The sequence below is a fragment of the Chelonoidis abingdonii genome, chromosome 5 (assembly GCF_003597395.2).
Source record: "Chelonoidis abingdonii isolate Lonesome George chromosome 5, CheloAbing_2.0, whole genome shotgun sequence".
In the NCBI taxonomy this organism is placed as follows: Eukaryota; Metazoa; Chordata; order Testudines; family Testudinidae; genus Chelonoidis; species Chelonoidis abingdonii.
This window is the reverse complement of record NC_133773.1, coordinates 71,095,659-71,117,613: the sequence shown is the minus strand read 5'-3', so window position 1 is coordinate 71,117,613 and position 21,955 is coordinate 71,095,659.

The following is a 21,955-nucleotide window of genomic DNA, read 5'->3' as shown; positions in this document are numbered from 1 at the left end:
GGGGGGAAGCTGGGAGAGGAGAGAGGGAGACCCAGGGTTCTGGGTCTTGGGGGTCCCCCAGGGAAAGGTTGGGGTGACTCGGGGGTAACTAGGAACCCCAATAGTCCTAGTTGGTGGCAGCGAGATATATCCAAGCTGGGTATAAGCTTGGGAAAGGTTCACAGTAAACACCCAGATTTTGTACGCTAAAGTCCAGATCTGGGACAGAAGTTTACCACAACAGGGCCCTGGGCTGGAACCTGGAGTAGAGGGCGGCCCCAGGTTCCCCCCAAACCTCCCAACTCCTGATCCAACACAGGAGGAGTTGACCCAGACTGTGGGGAAGATCACTGAGGTGAGCAAATCTGCCAAGAGCCGCAGGACCCACCAAGGTAGAGGAGGAACTTTGTCACACCATTTATAAACTCACTTTTCATACAAGATTCTCTCATGACTGGCTACTGGGCATAATCTATTCTCTACATTGCCAGTTCCAGATTCTGCCCACCAGGCTCTGCTTCATTCAAATCATCTCCTTGCTGCAGGGGTGTAGGTAAAGCTCTATCAAATGCAAGGCTTCCCCTTCCTGCCTCCTCCTGGCTTGCCATTCCTTCCAGTATTTCAGAAGGACCAATCATAATGGCCATACAGTTGTTTGTGTAACAGTCTATCAGAACCATGATCCACACTGAGAAGCTGCTAGTAAATTGCTTTGGCATCACTATCCAAAAACATTGCTAGGTACTGTGCAGCTCTCTCATCAGTCCACTTTTTCAGAGAGCAAAAGCTCAAAATCTGTCATGTACTCACTGATACTAGTCTCATCTGTAGGACCAGCAAAAAAAATGTCAGGGAAAAGTGCTTTTTGCCACCATGAAGCTGCTACCACCAGTTGCAATACTTGCTTGTAGAATGACAGGGATTTAACTGAAACACTGCAAGTACCAACTCTAGCTGCAGAGGTGGGACTGAACTTCTTGCTAAGCCCCCAGATCAACAACAGAATAACATTCAAGACAACAACTTATCACTAAAATTTCAGAACCATCTATTGGTGGAGGTGTTGTCTGCATAAATCATTGAAATGCAGTTTCAAGAATAGTATATATGTAGAGAATTCATGGGATCATCGTATGTATATTGTGTGCGTGGAAATCAGCTAGTTTGAACCTTAATTATAGAGCTTCTACAGCCACTCCAATAAACAGAAACACTGAATATGATACTTTTCCCTATGTACCCATGGAATTCAGCTCAACAGAGTTTTCCTGTATGTCAGTCTATTGGTTCAGGAGCAGGCAGGTTATATGTGGGCTAGATAAAAAGTGGAGGGTAGGGTTAGAGGACTGGCTACTTTATGGATCATCCATCATTCCTGCAGCCTCAGGGCTGCAGGATTAACTGTGGAGCAACTCTGCATCTTGAGGGGAGAGGTTCTTTCTTCAACCACTCAATTCAGCTACTTCAGTAAGCTGCCCTGTTTTTCAATAGTGTTCTTCCTACCTTTTTTATTTTTACTTTTTACTTTTTATAACTGTGATTTACATTTGTTCTACATTTTTACTGAAAGATAGCAGTAGTAAGTCAAAATGTATACAATATTTCTTCCGTACCTTCCTTTTGCTAGTGACTTTATCCATCGTATAATGAGCTGCTTCTTTAGAAAAGTGAAATACAATTTGGGAGCACGTGCCAACTGTAATTGTACTTGTCAAAGAAACAGGTAACATAATAGCTAAAATTGTCAGCCAAAATTTAATCATAAGAAATGTGATCATTCATATGGGAAATCGTGTTTTACAATTTCTTTCCTTTCATCTGCTTTAGACTAGATCTGGAAAACAAAAATTTACACTGTTTAGGCAAAGAACTGTGTGGAATGACAATTATGTGCAATGCTTTTAAACCATTTGGTATCTCCTGCTGATTGAAATGTACCTGTGATCTTGACAACAAATAAAGTGTGTTGGAGGTTTGAAATAAAAAATGGTTATTTTTTACTATTACATAAACATTTAATTTAATTTCATTAGAAGCTATGTTTAAGCTGCTTTACCAAGACAGCAAGTTGGAAACAAACACAGGTTAATATATAAAACAGCTTTTCAGTCACAGAGTGTGAGGTTCAGATCTGTTTGAGTGCATATCCAGAGTAACCCCATTAAAATGGAGTTATTCCAGGTCTACATAACAACAGATCTGGAATTCGCCCAGATTCTGTATGCTACCCAAATTAAATCACTAATTTAAATGTTTTTTTTTTAAAGTAACAGTAAAGTCTTTGTTCAAATCACTCTGGTTTATTCTCGTATATACTTTCAAAAAACAAAAGTAGATCACTCTTGGTTGCTTAAGAGACAAATTATTCAAGCAATGTGATGACTTAGCTAAGTAATATATTCTGATTTTCATTGTTATGCTTTTTCTAACTTGAGTACTTGTCATTTACTAGATACAAAATATTAATGAAAACATGTCTACACTCACACTCGCTAGTCTCCTTAAGTCCACTCCCAGCAGGCGCTGGCCCCTATGTACAACCTAGATTAATTCTCTGGAGCCATTCCTTCTCCCCCTCCCCCGAGTCTCCCAGGGCATTAAATCCCTCCATTGGCCTCATCTGACCTTCCTCAAAATAGGATGGGGCAGTATGTAGCCAATTATATGGCTTGCTAGGCTTACTTTCCCTTTACATTCAATTAAACTGACTTCAGGATATTGCCCTAGGTAAAATGGTTTAGTGGCTAAACAAGATCTCTTTTTTCAGTTATAGAGCACTTGTACTATAAAATGGAGTGCTATAGATGAGAGAATGAGGTGCTATGGAGGAAAGAATGGAAGTTCAAAGTGGAGGAAATAAGAAGCTATAGGATGCTTTAGATAAAGCATACAGAACCAAATAAAAACAGGAAGCTCCTAAAAGAAAAGATGATGATACATCTAGTCATTAATCTGACCTGCAGGTCTTTCATCAGGCTTGATAAAGATTTGTTTTGTTCTGCAAGGGAACTTACAATCAGCAATACTGTCTAACAAGCAGATACTTTGTAGTCAGTGCCTTTTAGTGTACAAGGGAAGAAAAAGGTTGTAGTCTAAACATTTTAAAATCCTTATTGCTTTGTTCATCATCATTTGTTCTCTGGCTGCCATAGCCCTGCATCTCCCAAATTCCCCCACCCCCTCTTTTGACACCACTGCCCCTCCCACATACCCCCTTTTCCCCCCAAGACCATCACCTCATCTTACGTGTGCGTCTTCTCCAGTTTTCAGGCACCTAATTAGTGGAGCCACGCCTCTCATGTACAGCCATCCATGTGCACCTTAGAGGGAACTACCTATGGACCACCTCTGCACTAGCTAATTCAGCAGGATTATAAATATCTGGCCTAAGCAAAACTATGTATTCTTTTAAAAAACACATTCCTGTATACCTAGAATCTGATGAAATACTGTTGAATAAACTGAGCGTATACCTCTACAACACAGTGGATTTTCCCTCATTTATGAAAGCTCCCCCACATTTCTGTGTTGCACACACCATTTATAACATAGTGTACTTTTAAACAGAATTAAAATTAAGCCCCCTTGCATCTTGGCAGGGAGGAAGGTAGGTTTACAACTCGTTTGGTGTCTTATTATTACAGTGTTCCTGCTAGGGTTCTTAACAGTTGACATTCCTGGCTCTGTATAATAATCATAAAACAGAAGGGTTAGAAAAGATTATAAAGGTCATCTAGTCTAATACCCTGCCAAGATGCAGGATTTGTTGTGCCTAAACCATCCAAGACAGGTGGTGATCCAGCCTTCTTTTGAAAACCTTCAGTGAAAGAGCTTCCACAACCTCCCAAGGCAGTCTGTTCTATTGTCCCACTGTTCTTACAATTAGGAAGTTTTTTCCCCTGAGCTTTAATCTAAGTCTGCTATGCTGTAGTTTGAACCCATTGCCTCTTGTCCTGCCCTCTGTGGCAAAAGAAAACAACTTTTCTCCATTTTTTTTATGGCAACTTTTCAAATATCTGAAGATAGTTATTCCCCCTTAATCTCTTCTTTCTCAAACTGAATAGACCCAGTTCCTTCAGTATTTGCTCATATGGCTTGTATTCTATCCCTTTGATCATTTTTGTTGCTCACCTCTGGATGCTTTCCAGTTTCTCTACATCTTTTTTATACATTGGGGCCCAAAACTGGACACAGTACTCCAACTGAGGCCTAACCAGAACTGAGTAGAGCAGTACTATCACCTCCTATGACTTGCACTCTATGCAGGGTCAGCTCCAGCTTTTTTGCGGCCCCAAGCGGTGAAACGAAAAGTAAAAAAAAAGAGATAAAACTGCGGTCGGTGGCAGCTTTACCGTGCCACTTCATTCTTTGGCGGCAATTCAGTGGTGAATCCTTCCCTCCAAGAGGGAGAGAGGGACCCGCCGCCAAACTGCCGCTGAAGACCCGGACATTCCGCGCCTTTCCATTGGCCACCCCAAGCACCTGCTTCCTTCTCTGGTTTCTGGAGTCAGCCCTAACACTGTGCCTCTGTTAATGCAACCTAAAATTACATTTGCATTGTAGATGTTTAGTTTTTGTTTTGTCTGGGGTTTTTAGGGGGCGGAGGAGGGATTGCAACAGCATTGCATTGCTGACTCATGTTGATATTGTGGTTCACCACAACTCCCAGATCCTTCTTAGCTGTGCTGCTAAGTCAATTATCCACCATTGTGCATTTGTTTTTTTCTTTCTTAAGAAAGGAAGACTTTATTTTTGTCTTTGTTGAATTTCATTATGTTGTTTACAGCTCAGTTCTCCAGTTTATGAAGATCCTTCTGAATTTTAGCTTTATCCTCCAAAGTATTGGACACCCCCGCGCCAGCTTTGTGTCATCTTCAAACTTGATGAGTATGCTTTCTATTCCTACATCCAGGTCATTAATAAAGATGTTAAACAGGACTGGACCCAGAACAGCTCCCTTTGGAACCCCACTTGAGATCTCCCTCAAATCTGACATCATTCCATTAATAGCTACTTTTAGTTTGCAGTTGTCTAACCAATTATGTATCCATCCACTTAATTCTAGTTTCACTGGGTCTGCATTTCTCCAGCTTACTTATCAGAATGTCTTGTGGGACTGTGTCAAAAGCCTTGCTGAAGTCCAGATATATTATGTTCACCACATTTCCCCCTATCCGCCAAACCAGTTACACTGTCAAAGAAGGAAATCAAGCTGGTTTGGCATGATTTGTTCTTAGTAAATCCATTCTGGCTGCTAGTTGATTGCTCCTTCTTCCTCCAGGTATTTGCAAATTTAATATTTTATACATTGCTCTGGTAGTTTCCCATGTATTGAAGTCAGACTGACTGGTCTATAGTTCCCCAGCTCCTCCTAACTCCCCCCCCACACTCTTTTTTAAAAGATAGACACCATGTTAGCCCTTCTCCAGTCTTCCAGAACCTCTCCTATAATTCATGAGTTTGCAAATATTATTGCCAATGGCTCTGAGATTTCTTCAGCTAATTCCTTTAAGGTTTTATTTGTAAAATGGAGCTTGAGAGGAGGAAGAATTGCCTAGTGGATAGAGCACAGATTGACTTGGGAGACCTGGTTTTGCCACTGGCTTCTCTGCCCTCCTTTTTGAAGCACTGTGAGATATACTGATGACAAGTATTATATAGAGAGTATAAGAATATTATTGTTCATTGGTCTTCAAAATTGATTTTCCATTTTGAGAACAATGGTTTCTATTACCTAAATGCTGAAAATAAAGTGAGTTACTGTTTCCTCCATCACACAGTGATGATGGTATTTTATCAGCAGTAGCAGCTCAGCAAGTGTTGAGTCCAGAGGCCATCTGCTCACCATACCTCTGAACCAGCTTACCTCTACCTCCAGCTAGGACTGTGCCACCAGGACAGTGGTGCCCAAGAGCTACGTGTGGATATCAGGGCTCTAAACTACAGAGTTTGAGTGCAAGTGTATTAAGAAGAAAATCTGTATTTGATTGTGAATTGGCAATGTGCTCCCTGAACCATGCTGTCTGATTTTTAAACTGTTTCAATCAGGCCAGTTACTACAAGAAATAGAGAGGGCAATGCCTCCCCAGTGACTTCCCACTGCTTCCCCAGGAGCAGTTCTGGGAGGAGCTGGGAGCACTCTGATTAGTTGCTGACCCTTCCCCATTGACCACCTGCCAAGATGGAAGGAAAGAATGCCACTTGTTGCTCTACTGCCTGATCCACAGCTGGTTTCTAGGTGCCCCAGGACAGCAGGGCAGGAGCATGACAGGTTCTGCCTGAACTTAGAGAAGGACTTACAATATCAGTTGTGGTGGCCTAACTCTTCTGAAATAACATACTCAGCCAACCTTATGCAGTTGGACACCACTGATCTAGGAGGTGAACCTTTTTAAGAGCATTTTACCTGCCGCCTCTAGCAATGGTGTTAGCAGTAGCACAGCCAGAACCAGAGCCAGGGACGTGTCTGCAAACATTTGGAGCATAAAAAGAAAATAATACAATTGGTTTTGCTGTGTTGTCTCTTGAAGTGGATAGGGTAGACTTGAATATCTTTCTTCCTACTTCATGCATTTATGCCCCCTCTTCCATTATGTTTTGCTGTAGGAGTGAGCCTCATGGAATTAGGGTGAAATAAGCAGTGGGTCTTTCTTACACATTTACTTAGGTTGGACCCAACTTTCCAACCTAGAGCTGGGCAAATAGCAAATGTTTTAGTTCATTAGCAATTCTGAAAAGTAAAAAAATATGTATTTTTTGAATTGGACCAAAAATGTTCATTTTTGAAGTGTTCAGTTAAACAAAGTTGAGAAATTTTGTTTCAGGTCAAATGCAATTTAAAAAAAAATGTTTTCTGTTGTCTACAATTTCAAACATGTTTGATTTTAAAAGAAATTTTGAAATAGTAATTTCAAAAGAAAACAATCAAAATACTTAATTTAAAAAATGTCAGAATGAAACATTTAGATGTTTTGTTTAATATTTCTTTTTCAAAAAGAAAATTTTGACTAAACTGACACAAATTGGCAAAAAAAATTGGTTGCTGCCAAATCTGCATTTTTTGGCCAAAAAAGTTTCTGTTGAAAAATATGGTCCAGTTCTATTCCAATCTCTTTTGTAGGCAGTTTGGATTGAATCAGGTGAGAGCTTCCTCTTTTGTATAATGGTGAGAGCCTTTTATTTGGGGGCCACTAATGTCTGGGGAGTCATAGGTAGGGAATACTAGAAATGGGTGAATATCACGTTGAAGATAAGAGAACATCACCAGTCAGGAGAGTTGAGACAAGTTGAGGATAATGGGAAGTGTATGTGTTCTCCCCACTGTTCTATTTGGATCAGAGCTGATGTTTTCAACTGCAGGCACAAGTGGAATTGGCTAAATTGGTTTATTTCTGCCATGTATGAGTTTATCCAACTCTTCCTCTATATTTGTGGGGGTAGGGGGAGGACTACAAGGAAGGGTCTGTACCTTCTGGGGGTAGAAGACAAGTGAGGTCAGCCAGTTGGAGAGAGTGTGGAGGGAGAGGGAGCAAGGATTTATTGCCTGCTCCACCTTTCCCAACCCAATGATTGTCAGTATGCCTGTGAACATTAATAGAATCTACATTGTGGCCTGCCCACTTAATGGAACATCTTTCATGTCTTGAAATTATTAATGATTGAAGACTAAATTTTGTATCCAAACATCCCTGAACATTTGAGAAGTTCAGAACCAGATCCAAATCTGAATAGTAGGAAACCAAACTTGCCTTGAACCTGTTTATCTCTGGCATCAAACAACTAAATGCTGAAAAATTTATCTTAGCTTACTATTTTAGGTAATTAATTTACAGAGTGGCCTCTGCTAAATCATCATCATCTGGGTAGCTATATGGAAATTATCATTAAAAACTATAAATTTGGTAGAATGGCCACTTATAAACAAGCTAACAAATGAAGAATATGAGGGAAACTCAGACTTTAGTTAGTCCCATAAATCAAAACCTTCCTTCCTAGCTGATGTAAAACTGGAGACAATGACAAAAGCAAAGTTGATACTAACCTTTCTCCTGGGATAATCTCCTTGTTGATAACACAACCCCAGATAAAGAAGGCCATAGGGAATTTTAACTGATAAAGTGGAGGCCTTAATGTTTCCAGTGGGTCAGCTACTCCCACATAAACAGTGACAGAAGGAATATATCATCTACACAACAATATCTTCATCAGTGATCACCTCCACAGAGAGGTTAGCAATGCGAGTATGTGGTACTGATTCTTACCAGTCATTCTGGAGTAGAACAATATGAAACCACGGTAACAAAACCACGTGAAACTCATCTGGTTTGCTGTTTGGCTTTTTTTTACACAAGCAAAACTATTTTAGATTTACACTAATCTTACACAAGCAAGTCTTACAGGGTGATGGAAAAAGTGGTCAGTTATTTCTTTACCCTCCAAGTACCAATGGGGTGCAACAAGACATGAGCGAATAACTGATTGTTTTGCTTCAGTGGCTAAAACAAAGATCTAGAAGAAAATAGTCATTTTGGATCAAACCAAAATATTCTGTTCAATCCCAAAACAATTTTTCCCAGTTTTTCATCTTGTTTTACTACATTTCGGATGGGGTTGTTTTTATTCCTTTTTTTTTTTCTTTTTAAATAAACCCACTTCTATTTCTAAACAAACATGGTTTCAAAAAACAAAAAGATGTAACATTTCAATTTGAAATGTCAAAATAAACCATTTTAATTTTTATGAAATTGTTTTCTTTGGCTTAAACTATTCACTTAGTGTGATCTGAATTCAATAATAGTTTTGTGAAACTGAAAAATGCATTTTTTGGCAAATAAACTATTTGCCAAAGAAATTCACCCAGTTGTAGAGGCAACTGAGTCAACTGCTTCTGCAGGAAAAGAGAAAGCAAGAATACTCACTGATATCAATCTCCACATCAACTATCTTCAAGGAAGTGAGTGACTTATACCTTCAAAGTGTGTTTTCCCTCCAAAATGTATTTAATACCAAATGTTTGGATAATCATCAGCTAAGTAGTTCAATATTCAAGGTTTAACCAAAACTTCTGAACTTTGGGAGATTCACACATAACTACTTTGAAGCCAGTTTTCTTTCCAGCACTATTGCCTACTATTCCATTTGATTCTTTACCTTAGTCACTTTTCCTTTGATGTTGAAGTTTGTCAAATGGCTTTTGAAAATGTGAGTAAACTAGTTTTCCTGAATTTTTCTTATCTGTCATAGCCATTATATCTTCAAAGAACTCCCGCTGGTTACTTATGCATGACCTCCTCGGCTTTAATCCGTGCTGGCTATCCTTAATCAAATTGTGCTTTTTCAGTTGCCTCCCTCTTTCCCCCACACCGCACCTCTTGGCATAGTTTCCAAGATTCTCACTAGAGATGATACAAAACTTACAGGTCTATAGAGTCTTGTGGTTATTCTGTTAACGCATGAAAATAATGGAGTTGCATGATCTTTTCTCCCTTCTTAGAAATCTCTTTGCCTCAAAATATTCCCAGTAAATTAAGTATAACAAACCAAATACCTTAATACAAGAGAAGACTTCAGAATGAATTTCACTTGGAAAATACCTTTAAGACTATCAATTAGCCTAGATTTAACATATTGGAACTTCCTTAAACCTTTCTAGCACAGCATTCCATGGAACATACTTTTGAGCTCATACTGTGCTTCTTTGAAATGTCTGTTGTAAGCAAGAAAAACTCATTTTTTTAAAATCATTATATACCCACAGCATGATGACATTCTGAGAAAGGCATAAGTCAAAATGTTGTAGAATTATAATTTCATAATAGATTTTCTGATTATTGGTTTTTTTTCCTCTAACAACTTGCCTTTTCAGCAGTTGATTGATATCTGTTGGGAACCAGATACTCTTCTGATTCAGCAATGTTGGATTTCTGCCTGCAGCATTCAGGGTTGGTGGGGCAGAGTATGTGCACATGCGCACACATGCACACTCTTTGTATGTGAATATAAACACTTATTAATCTGTGGCTTTCAAAATAAAAATATTAGTCACATGAACACATTTTAGATTTGTGTCATTCCCTTCAAACAAAGGGATCCAGAACACCTAAGTCTAGTGTGTGTGTCATTAGATATTGCTTTGAGTAGGAATTGGTGTAGAGTCACGCTCAGTAGAGCTCCCCGGTGTCCAAAGGAGTTTGTGAACTATAGCATCTCTGACCAAGGGTGGACAGGTCCATGTGCACACTCCTTTCTGCTTCTCACTGGTACATAGAGAGAGAGCAGCCACTGAGCTCAACTGAATGTAAGTGTAACACAGGCAACGGTAGATACCTATCCCCTCATTTTTTATTCAAATAACTTTCCCTAAGTGAAACTGATCATGAACCGACTCTCCATCAAGCAATCCTACAGCAGCTTATTTTCTACATAGCATATTGGAACACTATAAGGATATTCTGTGCTTTCACATTGGGCAAGAAGGGCATCAAAATGTCACACAAATCCCTGACTTCTGAGCAGGCCTTCTCAGGAGATGTGAGACCAATGAAAATAACCCCTCTATAACTGCTTATACAGTCCATGAAGACTCCAAATTGTTTTTATGAAGAAATAGTTCAGTCATACTATATCTTTGATAGGTTTCAGGATGGTAGCCGTGTTAGTCTGTATCAGCAAAAAGAATGAGGAGTATCTCTGATAGTCTCTCTCTCTCTCTCTCTCTCTCTGTTCATAGCAGCTCAGGGTGTGCTTTGCATCGCTGCTAAATCCCTAATGCAGGGGTTCCCAAACTGGGGGTCAGGACACCTCAGGGGGTTGTGAGGTTATTACATGGGGGGTCACGAGCTGTCAGCCTCCATCCCAAACCCCACTTTGCCTCCAGCTTTTATAATGGTGTTAAATATAAGAGCCAGGAACAAGCTGACCCACTGAGCACAAAAACATATAGCAGATCACTGATGTCTGATGTCCAGACCCTCCTGTGAGCCGACCAACATAGCTCCATCAGGACAAGCTAAGCACAGAAGCCAGTAGTGAAAGAAAAAAAGCCAGCACTCACAGGGTGGGGAAATACCAGGCACTTGTGTTTAGGGAACGATGCGAAATGTAAATACAATTAGACTTGCTAGCAAGAAGCAGATTGTGTGGGGTGCCTAATTCACATAATACCATAACCCTTTACCTGTGTCTGTATTTTTAACCATCCAGGGCCTCTTTCAGAAGCTTTTTATTCGTGAGAAACTCAGACTACATATCCTTTCATTCCCTTGTCAAAATTGACACATCTGGAATGCTGCTTTCACGCTGGCTATATCCAGTCTATTCCTTTCATTTCTCCAAATGGTAGTCATCAGAGAGAAACCTTCTCTGTGTTAGTATAGCTTCATGGTATTGAAATGATGTAAGAACTGATTTTCTTCAAGTTTTTGAAGTTTCCCTGTGCTTTGGTGAAAGTTTTTAGGTACTGCTTCTCACTAATGGGGCAACCCTTTAACTCAGGAGAAGAGATTTGACTTTCTACAATGCCATATTCTTCATAGAGCTCATCCATCTCCACTTCCTCCATGCTGCAAGCATGAACAGCTTCAGAAAATTCTTCAAAGATGATGGGATTTTCAAGGGCTTACTTGTACATTACATTGTTGGCTGTCTTCAGAGAAGTCATACCTGTTATGGAGATACCTCTTTACTCTTTCACAAAAGATCATAAAGCCCTTTTAATACCTTTCAGTAATATCTTGAGTAAGTTCCTTGGTCTTAGAACTCAATGTGTATCCAAAGAATTTGTCTCTAATCCTTCTCTCCAGTTTCATTTTTATTGCATTTATGAGCTCATATCATGAGAGAACACTAAAACACTTGGCTTCTAAAGCCTCAGTACAGTCCATGAATAGCTTCAGAGTACGGCTTAGAAAAAGAAAATATAGTTCACCTCATTTGCAGTCCCTTCATCTCCAAAGAACTTCCAAATTAGTTTGAGACATTCTTCCTCTCCTAAACTCTGGAAATAGCTAGTTAGTGGTTTCCAGCAGTTCAGTAATCTGTCAATTTCTGGCAAAAGAAACAATCATCTGTTAATCTGCCTCAATAGATTGCATTCTTCCATCTCAACAAAGTCACAAATCTCTTTAAAATGCTATGTTATGGTAGCAGAATGTGGGACTAAACCTTTCAAATTAAATGTTCTACATCAACATCAAGTTTTCCTGCAGCATGCTCCATTGCATTATGAAGAATGTATGCTTAGCAGTTGGCTGCTGTATTGTCCTCTTTGGCATTTTTCAATTTCTGGTAAACACCATTATGCATCCCATAATTTGTGTTGGTATTATTAGTTGCTGACAGATTCTCCAGAGTGAAGTCAAAAGCCTAGAGTTTTGCAAATATTTCTCTGGTGCTGGCTTGCACAGTTTCCTGATGATCACTATAAAAATCCAGGAAAAAGGGTTGTATCCCTTTTCCAAAACTGAAATACCTTAAGACTAACGGAAAACACATTGTTTCTCCCTTATTTGAAACATCAGTGGCCAAAGAAAAATATAGCTCATTAGATTTAATATATTCTAAATGCTTCCAAACTGAATATGGGTCTAAACTTTCTTCCTCAATGCTTTTGTTTGGGTTTTTCTGCAATTCAAGTCTTCAGCCACAGGCACGTCCTGGCAAATAGTTTTCGGCATGATGACTGTAAAAAAAACAAAAAACCTCTGAGATGATGTTGCCTTTATCAACCACAGTGGAAAACTGATAGATTGTTTCCTGATTCACAATCTGCATGGGCATTGTAGTGATCTTGATTACAGAGATTATTAATTTTCTACCAGGTACCAAGATTTCATAAAGAATCAGAGATTTACTATGTTTCAGATAAACCGGCAGGTGTTCCCATACTATGGGGCAGGTACTGTATGAGAACCTAAAGAAAGCAGTACCAAGAGCCCTAGTCAGGCCTGAAGAAGTGGCTTCTTTTTGACTCTTGTATGGAAAATATTGGCTTCAGTGAAATTCACACTTGGTTATACCAGATCTGAATCTGGACCTCTGCTCTGAATGAAACCTAAAATCCCCTAGTCCTTTGGTCATGTTGCTACTTGCTACTCTTTTCTGCAATGGAGACACTACATGTGGGACCCATTGAGGTGATCATAACATGTGCCAGACCTTCCAGTTGCTTTAAGTGGTCTCAGTAATGTGCATTTAAGGTAAATGGGTTGTTCTGAAATACAGCCATGTTTTATAATCTGCTGTTTCCACCAGAGCCCTGCCTAGTTGTGAAGGCAATGGTGCCACACAAGTGCTGATACCAGATGCAGAAGTTCTGCTGGAAAGGGATTTCTCCCATCATGCACTGTTAGAGAGAGTTTCATTGTTGGCAGCTTAACCAGACCAGCAGTGAACTATAAGCCTTATACCTTTCTCCTCTACATTTTTTTAGAGCATGAGCATCACCGATGACTTTGACAAACACGATGCATTGATGCATCTGATGGAGCCACATGTTTTACTTGGGAGAATTAAGTGTGACAGGCTCTGGAGTCTGGGTTTAAGAATTTTTAAGCATATTGTCTGTTACCAGGGCCAGCTCCAGGCACCAGCGAAGCAAGCAGGTGCTTGGGGCGGCCAGTGGAAAGGGGTGGTCTCCTGCAGTAATTCAGCGGCGGGTCCCTCAGTCCCTCTTCCTCTTTGAGTTGCCACCAAAGTGCCGCCAAAGACCAAGAGAGTGAGTGAAGGACCCATCGCCGAATTTCCACCAAAAAATGAAGTGGTACGATTGAGTTGCTGCCGAAGTGCCGCCAATCAGCTTTCTCTTTTTTTTTAATTCCCACTTCACCGCTTGGGGCAGCAAAAAAAAATGGAGCCAGCCCTGCCTGTTACTATTTTGTTACTATTTTGTTCACAAAATTTATGACAAACGGACATGGGTTTCTGCTACAGCCTGATATTACTTTTTAATATTAGGAACTCAGTTTAGGAGATCTTCTGTTCTAACAACCTCTCAGCCTCTCCTTCAGCCACCAAGATGCAGTCCTTGGCCTTGATCCACAAAACTACCTTTCTAATTCAGATTTGTCTCCATCCATTCAATTTCAATCCTGTATTTTAGGCTAGCTCACTCGCGCTCTCTCTCTCTCTCTCTGTCTTTCCTCCATTTTAAACTTAACATGAAAAAAATTGAACTGTTGTCCTCTCAAGCCCTTCCTGCATTTTCCTTTACTGATGAAACATCATCATCTTTCCTGTCAGTCACTCAGACCATTAACTTGTGAGTAGTCTTTGATTCTTCTCTGTCCTCTGCCCTCACTCAGTCTGTAATTTGCTCTCTAGAGTTTCTAAAATCTAAATCTTTAGAAAGATCTAAAATCTTTTTCATTCTGTGCTCCCAGAAAAACTCCAGTCCCTCATCATACTCTCATCTTTTGATTACTGTAACCTCCTTTTCGCTGGCTTCCCAATCCATGACAGACTGCAGCATAAGCCATTTTAGCCCTCTGCATCAGAGACTAACCAGCTGTTAGTCCTGTCAAAGTATTGGCTGGCTGCCTGGTTTGCAGCCTCAAACAGAAAATCACAGGGAAGGGTAGATGCTGCAGCTGGCCCAGCCGTGCATGCTGAATGGCCAGAAAGGCATGGAGCATGGGCCTACCCACCCGCTGTGTGGGCCTGCCACTGCCGGCATCCCCCCCTCCTCGGCATCTCCCTGCATCCATGGTCTCCTCCGCTCTCCTCTCCTTTTTCATCACACAAACCCATGTCCAATGCTAAGTCCCTGGAGGACAGAGACAGTGCTCCACAAAACTAGGACTGTCCAACTTTAAACTTGACGAATGAGCTCCCCACTCTCGCTCCCAAATTTCCCCAAATGTGTCTACCCTCTCCTGGTACACTTAGATAAGTTATTAATTTCGCTGTTCCCTTTTAAAGAAACAGTATATCAGCAGCTTACCACCTTCCTGGTGTTAACAAAAACTATTTTAATCGAAGCACTGACTGGTTTATAGTAAAAAGTAAAATAGTGTATTAATCAAAAGTCATAGGTCATAATACAAAGAAGAAGGAATAAAGGTTAGAGTTAAAAACAAACAAAAGTAGAAATACACTTGTAAGACTAAAACATAAATTTAAAGAGTTACAGTCTTTACCTAAGCAGGTTTCTCACTTATAATCAGTTTCCAGAGACTTCAACCCCCTTGGCTGAAGGACCCGTCTTTGTCATCTCAGTGGTTCTGGCCTCTTTAGTCCTTCACTGGCTGGATAACTTGGGGGTTCTCTGCCCCTCCCTTTAAATCCAGTAAACCTTTGAAAAGCATCTCTCTCAAAGTTCATTGACCCTTTTTTTAAGACGCAGGAAGACTTCCTGGGGTGCCATCTCCATCCTCTGTTGTTAATCTTTCCCCAGCTGCTGTCCTGATGGATTTGTTTATCTTGCATGTAAATATTCCTTCATTGTGTCTGCCTGATAACCAGGCTGGTCATACAAGCAAATACACAGCCCTCTGGGATCTGAACATGCTGACTGCCCAACTATCTTGTGAACTTTCTGTTTATCACACATGTAAATTGCAATCCCCTTGTCATTGGTCAGTCCAGCGTCCTTTGTATGCAAGACCTTGGCAAATCAGTTTTTACTTCATTAAATACAGAATTTAAAACATAATATCAGAGAATATCCGTAACTCCACACATAATATTAGATACAAACATTTCATCAGTGTGTCATTAGTTTTCCTATGATATATTACATGACCCTTTTTAAATAAAGATCATGGCATCAATAAATTTGGGTACACTGGTCAAGCCAGCTGAAACTCATGACTAGATATCAGGGAGCCTATTGCCTTCTGGTGATGGCATGCTCTTTGGGTCACAGGAAAATATAGTGTTTAATGGAGATCCTATGTAAAACTCAGGAGATTCCCATGGTTTTAACCACAGCCTGGGTAAACATTTATGGTTAGGCCTGAGTTTGACTTTTGTTTTGGATTCAAATCCGAAAACTCAAAATAAACCTTAACTAGTAGAATCTGAGATAAAGTGAAGCTGAAAAAATCCTTCCAGTATAAATGCCATGTTTTGCACAGCTTTAAGATCCCTGCCTGCATGGGACTAGTCACAAGTGCAAATGATTGTGAATAAAGCAGTGTGATGGGGTATATAAACCACATGTTGTGTACTGAAGGGGATAAAAAGCAGCTTTGGGACTAAATGGGCCTCACTCCACCACATCTGCAGAGCCTGCTCCAGCTAGAGGAGGAGTTTAAAAGAGCCATGCAGCCCAGAAAGCAGGGGTGGAGCAAGAATAGGAACAAAGAGAATATAGGGATGGGTATGGACCCATCCTGATACCCCTGAGCACAGGCATAGTGGGAGACCTTGCTGCAGTGAAGGGGGGTGCACTAGCATCTGCTACCCCAGGCCCAGGAGGAGAGTCTAGCTTGTCCTTAAGGATTAAAGAACCTTTTCCTCTATCCTTTCTTGGATTGTTTGTGAGACAGTGACCATGTCCTGGACTGGGAAAGTAAGTGGCAGGAAGTGGCCCAGGGAGGCAACCTTGCAGCGCTTTTTTAGTGTTTGATATTGCTGCCACTTGTAGGGCCCTGGGTCAGAGCCTGGTAGAGAGGGGGGGCCAGGCTCCTTTATCCACCAGTGAGGCCATAAACAATCCCACCTTGAGATAAGGAAGGTAAAGACATTGTAAGCCCTGAAGTAAGGGTATAAAGCCTGTGGGAGCCTGGACTTGGAATGGAAACGCCTTTGTGGGGGATGCTGGACTTCTATACTTCTTTGGACTCAGAAAGGGGTAGACTACAGTGATGACCTGGCTGAAGGGCTGAGTTACTGTCTACTGGAGGAGAGACCACAGGCAGGGAATACTAGAGATAGGGGAGAGTTGTGACTCAGGGATCCAACCACTAGGCAGTACCATTGTTGTGTCCAGTCCTATTACAAGCAGTCATCCCAAATTCATGACACTAAAAGGTGTATAAGACCCCCTCCCCCAAACAAGTTAGTTCATTCTGCCTTTCACTTGTTAACATTCTCATTTATACAGATCTATCTATAGAAAGATAAGCCAAAGCTGTGATTGGTCATTATAGTTTTGATATAAAAATGCATAGCAGTCTGATGAACAAATACTAATTTGTTTCAATTTCAAAAAGTTTCTGCATGAGGGGTCAGGGCTATAACTTTTTGAACATAATCTTTATGTAAAAGAGAATCATTAAATGTTCTCTTGCATGTAGCTGGTTATTCTTGAACCTATGAATAATCAATTAGATGTTTCATTTCACCATATTCAATATAGATTTTTGCTCCCTAGAGATGAAAGCAACATTTTTTTTTCTGCTCAGCATAACATTCCATTGAAGATTTAAGAGCAGAATATTCTATTAGATTAAAACATGGATATTATTCCTGGATGGATAAATTATAAATGTGAATTTTCATCACTATGTGCTGATCTAGGGCTTCGCTAATTTCAACCAGTTAAAATGAGAGGCTAGCAACAGCAAGAGCAGAAACTTCATCTGTCAAGAGGAGATGAAGTATAACTTCATTGATTTTTGAGGAATTACTCCTAATTTAGATTAATGTTAGCTAAACATAGAATCAGAGGTCTGGAAGGGACCTTGAGAGATCTTCTACTTTAGGTCCTCTGAACTCAAGGCAGGACTAAGTATTATCTAGACCATCCCTGGCAGGTGTTTGTCTAATCTGCTCTTAGAAATCTCCACTGATGGAGAGGAGAAATCTCCTCCCTGAGCAATTTATTCCACTGCGTAACTACCCGAACAGTTAGGAAGTTTTTCCTAATGTCCAGTCTAAGCTGCCCTTGCTACAATTTAAGCCCATTGCTTTTTGTCTTATTGTCAGAAGTTAACAAGAACAATTTTTCTACCTCCTCCTTGTAACAAGCTTTTATGTACTTGAAAACTGTTATATCTTCTCTTCTCCAGACTAAACAAACTTAATGTTTTCAATCTTCCCTCATAGGTCATGTTTTCTAGACCTTTAATTATTTTGGTTGCTCTTAATTTGGCCTAGCAAATGTTGTCTTTGTAATGCCAAGAGGGTGGATTGTTGTAATTATTGCAAACATTTATTGTATTAAGGAAAACACGAGGAACTAATTCACAACTCAAGTGAGATAAGAAAAAAAGAGCAAAAGTAAGTAAAAGATAAAGCCATATGAATCATATCACTGCGACCCATGAACCTGTTAATGCTAACTTGCAAGGGGTGCAGAAGGGTTATAGGGACTCTTGGGTCTGGCATGTACATTCTAGTTCAGCAAAGAATTTCATGTGAGGTATCAAATAAAATTTGGAGTTACACTGGTCAACAGTATCATTGCGAAGTGCATGTACAGATGTTATGTAAGGAGTTACACACTGAAAATTCTATTCTTAAAGTCTGTGTCTAGGGACTGGTCACCAGCAAAGGTGGAAAATAAATTTGCTGTCAGACAAGAAATGCTTATTTAGCTGGCTCTTTACAAGTAAGTAAAATATTCTATAGTTCACAATGGATCTCCTTTCACCAGACAGAACAGAATGTTAATGAAGGATTGTAAAAACTTCAAAGGTAGAAAAATAACAGGAAGAAGCAAATATGGGGATCAGGGCGGATGAGACCTAATCTTGACGTACTCATCAAAGGTTGCTTGAGTATAGTGGGGAACAATGGAGACACCCTGGCATCCCTCACCAAGGAAGTGAATGAACAGCACATTTACTTCATGAAAAAAGGGTCACAACCAGGCTTGGCTGAAAACTCTGGAATTTTGGATGAGAAAAGCTGCTTTAGACAGGAGGTGAACCTGTTAGTTAAGTTTAGTTTCTAGAAAGTGTGTTATGATCTTATATGTAGCCATTTGTTTCCAATATTCTTACTCACTATCACTCATTACTACTTGAGTCGCTAATGTTTGATAACAAACTTATTCTTGCTTTCACTATAAATATATCTAAGTGCTGTGGTGTTAAGCAAAGTTCTGACCCTGAGTTGAATTTTATGAGCTGGTGTGTACTGTTATTTTGGGGACAGTGGGCCTGGTATTTCTGTGAGTGTTCAGTGGATAAGGGGATGGACATTGTAGGGAATGCTCTGGGGACTCAAGGTTTGGTGTGTGTCTATCACTTACATGCACAGAGAGAGCAAGGCCTGTGGAGACCTGGAAGGTCCTGCTTGTGCTGCCAGAGGCTGGTGCTTTCAGGGAGCTGATCTACAGCAGGCCTAGAAAAGACTCCCTCACGCTGGTTACCCCTGGGGAGCATCACAATCATCACACAATATTTATTTAATGGTCTGTGTTGTAAGAAAAGGGCCCAAAGCAAAGTGAGATGAACAATTAGAGAGAGAAAATGATACAGTCAGAACATAGCATCTCAAGATGTGAAATATTATACAAAGCCATAAAATTGGCCTCATACAGAAGTGATAATTCATTCCCGTCTCCATATCAGCATAGGTCCCTGTACACATCACCATTCCACAGTTATCTATTAACCCAAAACCTTTGGAACTAGACTGTCAGTTTACAATCTCCTGCGAGTATAGGAAAGAGGGAATAGCGATTCTGAGAAGCACAGTTCACTTGCAGGCTCATTCATTGCTCCAGGAAGGAAAGTAATCCATTACTGATTTAGATCAGTAGTAAATTATGCCCCCTCAGTATCAACTCAGATGCATTGGCTGGCACAGTGGGGAGAGTGGAGTTAAGGTTTCAGTCACACCTTGCCTTGCCTCTTTGCATTTGTGTGAGTAGGGGAGTGGCAGCCCCACAGAGAATAGGCAATGGAGGAATGTAGAGGTGCATTTCACAAACTCTTATTAGTCTTATGCAGACACACAGGGCAATCCACAATCTTGTACTTAACCAGTAAGAACTTTGGTTTGGTGAGCTCCAAAACAAATAATAGTGGTTGAAATAAAAGATACATTACTAGTAAGTTAATTCTTCACTTATATAGTATGTTTTTAATGGCAGCACTGTAGTAAAAAGGAATTTGGTTATGAGACAGTCAGTGAATTAATAGACATCTTGAATAGACGATAGTGACTGATTATTCTATAAAGGTTGCTAAAGATTCTAGGGTCAGATTCTGACGTGGTGTATGTTGTTGTAGCTCCATTAAAGTCAATATAGCTATAACAATTTACCCCAATTTACCTCCTCTCTGCGTTTAAGGTAATCATCACTGTAGGAACTGAACGCCAGATCAGGCCCCAGTTCTGCAAAGCAGCATATGCTCATAGTCCTTACTTGCACTGAGTTCCATTGGTTTCAATGGGAGTCCTCTTGTGAATGAAGGCTTGCATGTGCTGTTTCTTTTGCAGAAAAGAGGTCAAAACCATGCCGCATCATCTTGCCTCCCTTCCATCAACACCCTGCCCATTTTGTCCTACATCTGCACTAATGCAACATAACAAACTGAAAGGCAATCTCTAGAACATTTTGGGCTGTTTTAGAGAAATGAAACAATTTTGTTTTATTGATCTTTCTAAAGGATCCTCTTGATCAACCTTAAAGCAGGATATAGTAGAAATGTCAGTTCCTTAAACTGTATTTCATGATTCTGAGGATATATTATAGTAAATCTTAAGATATGGTCATAGAATATCAATGCTATGGAGATCTGTAGTCATTACATTGCTCCTGCAGCATGTCTGTTATACAGAGAATCTATTTTTATCAGCATATACACTTCTTCTTAATTTCATTATTGTCATTGATATAGTGCCTAATGTATGCTTGGTGTGTTAGATATCAAGACGAGGCCATAGCATTTATAGCAAGCAAACTGAATAGATAAAATATAGACAACACATTGGTCAGGAGGTGAAAAATACTGGGCAAGAAAGTGATTAAGCTGCTATAGTTTTCATATTTTCTTAGATCTACTATTTTAACTTCACTCTTTTGGTTTAGTTGTTTTGATGAATTCCAAGTCCCTTCTCCTCTCCCTCTGGCTGCTGCTCCAATGTCCCTACCCAGTGCTATCCTACATCAACAATCACCTCCATCTACCCAAACTACATTTGAGTTTAGGTCTGAGTTACATATAAGGAAAAAAGGAAAAGACACAGCCAAAGCTTCACAGATGTCCCATGTGACATCTGGATGCCAAAATGAGAGACAGAGCCCAATCCAACAATGCTGCAAGACTGGTAATTGTAGGCCTACCCCATCCTGATCATTGGGGTACTCACCCCACCAGAGATGGCTTGAAATGCTAATGGATGCTTACTGTTCATGTTCCAGGTCCATGTGGTGTATGAGCTCCTTCAGACAGGTAGAGCTCCGTTGCAATAATAACTTGAACGATGCCAGCGAAAAGAGTGTCTTATCCATTAGTATGCATCCTTGACGGACATCACAGGTTTCCCTCTCCTCTTGTTTAACTAGAATTAATCCATTGTTCCCCTAATTCCCTCCACAAATACACACATTCTGGACACAAGATCTATTTCTTGCCACAGGATTGAACTTTCTTTCCCCTAACCCACTCTTTGCCTCCCTTCACCATTTTGCATGTTTTAGGAGGCTGGGGAAAGTGTTGTGGAGAAGATCAAAAATGGAATCTCTGGTTTTGTACCTAAGGGTCCCAATAAAATGGCTTTGCAGAGGGCCCCAGACTTGTTTGTACAAATTGTGCCAGGTGGTGTGGTTTCTTCCTCTCCACGATATCTTATCTCATCTGCTTCCCCCTCTCTTTAGCAGTGGGAAGCATTGGGACTTAGAAACAGGATACTGCTTGTCTTGCCTACCCTTCTCCTGGCTTTTACTGCTTCACAATGGCAAGTCTGCATTTTTAATCCATAGAAATAAACCAAAAAAGAGTTAAAGGAAGGTCAACATATAATGCAAATTGCAGCACTTGCCAAACATGGGCAATAGATTAAGTGCCTGATTGTGGATGAGAAGATTGTAGGCTTGACTCCTGTCTGACTTATCACTCTGCTGCTTCTGTGTTCACAG